Below are 2,021 nucleotides of genomic sequence, written 5' to 3'. Positions count from 1 at the left end.
CACACACACACACACACACACACACACACACACACACCACGAGACAACCGGGAAAAATGTAAACCCAGGGCTGGGGATATAGAGTGTTTGCATAGCATGAACACCACCCAGGGTTACATCCCCAACACTAAGGTGAAAACACAGGATATTTAATTATATTAAGGTATTATTAATATTAAGGTAATCATGATATTATGGTATCAGGATCATGTGTGGTTTTTGTTTTTTAGAATCCTTATCTTTTGGAATGATAAACAGTATTTACAGAAGAAATAGTTTCTGGGGTTTGTTTTTTAAAATAATAGTGTGTGTGTGTGTGTGTGTGTGTGTGTGTAGGATCAAATTACGGTTATAAATGAAATTGGTTTGTCTGTGAATTGACAATTGTTGAACCCCCCTCCCCTCTTAATAATAAATAGTGTTCTGATTTAGGATGCTTTGTTTCTAAACTGGGTCTCACATAGGCCAGGCTATCCTCCAACTCACATAGCTGGAATTGCCTTGAATCCCTAATCCTCCTGTTCCTACTTCCCAAGTGCCTTCCCAAGTGCCACGACTGCAGAAGCATAGCATCTTTTTTTTTTTTTAATACAAGTTTCTACTATGCATCTCCAGTTGTATTGGTCTGTAGTTTTCTTGTGTTTGACTGGCTCTGGCATTCAGATAACATTAGCTTTATAGAACGATGTTAGTGTTTTCCTGTCTTCCATCCTTTGGAATGTTTGTAGAATTTGCTTGTGAAGCTATCTGGGTCTTGGTAGAGTTGTTTTGTTTCTGAGAAAGGCTCTCACTATGTAGCCCAGACTACCTTCAAATTTTTGATCCTGACTCAACATTCCTGAGTGCTGGCATAAAGGTGTGTGCTGAGATTCCTGCCTTCTTTGTTGTTCTTTGTCCTTATTTTGAGGCAGGATGCCACCACGCAGTCCAGGGTGGCTTCTGACTTGCAGTCTCCCAGCATCAGTTCTTCCAAGGGTCAGATTATGGTCACCACTAGACTTTGACTTTCCCTTATTCTGAGTTTTGAAATGGCTAGATTGGTCTTTCTGTTTTTGGAGACAGGATGCCATGTAGCCCAGGCTGTCCTGGAAACTCACGGAGGCTGGCTTTGCATGCCTCATCCTCCAGTCTCTCTCTTCCAAGTGCTGGGGTGATGAGCATTTCAGCTTTGCCCAGCTTGGATTCTATATCTCTTTTTTGCCTAGTGCCGTTAGTTTGCATCTTTTTAATAATTTTTCCACTTTGTTTTAGTTATCTAATTTATTAGTGTAGTTGTTTACAACATGCCATCATTATTCCTTTTATTTCAATGAGATGAGTATTGATATTCTTTAATTCTCAATTTTAAGTACTTCAGTATGACTTCTCTCTTTCTTCCCTTGATCAGGTCATGTAAAAGTTGATGAGTTTTGTTCATCTATCAAAAAATTATCCTTTGGTTTTGTTGCTTTGCCCAAATTTTTCTAATCTGTTTTATTTGGTTTTATTCTAGCATTTGTTAGATTGTGATTTCAGGGTGAATTTGTCCACACATTTAGGGAGAAATTATATCAGTTTTATACAATCTGTAACAGAAAGCTGAAGCAGTCACAGTACTTGACTTCATCCTGCGAGGCCAACATTGCCTTAATTCCAAACCAAAGACATTACAATAAAAGAGAATCATAGGCAAGTCCCTCCCACAGACATTAATGCAAAAATCCTACAAAGTGTTAGTGAGTTGGATTAAATCATATAGAAAATGAATTATATAACATGGTCAAGTGGCTCAACACCTAGAAACCAGTTTAACTGATTACATCAACAGAGGAAAGAAAAAAGGATGATCATATCTATATATGCATTTGTAAAGCTTTTTGGCAAAATTTAGTGTATATTCATGTTTTAAAAAGCTCTTGGCAGCTGGGCGATGGGGGCGCACGCCTTTAATCCCAGCACTCGGAAGGAAGAGGCAGGCAGATCTCTGTGAGTTCAAGGCTAGCCTGGTCTACAAGAGCTAGTTCCAGGACAGGCTCCAAAGC

The sequence above is a fragment of the Microtus ochrogaster genome, chromosome 5, assembly GCF_000317375.1.
Source record: "Microtus ochrogaster isolate Prairie Vole_2 chromosome 5, MicOch1.0, whole genome shotgun sequence".
NCBI lineage: Eukaryota > Metazoa > Chordata > Mammalia > Rodentia > Cricetidae > Microtus > Microtus ochrogaster.
This window is presented reverse-complemented; position numbering follows the sequence as displayed.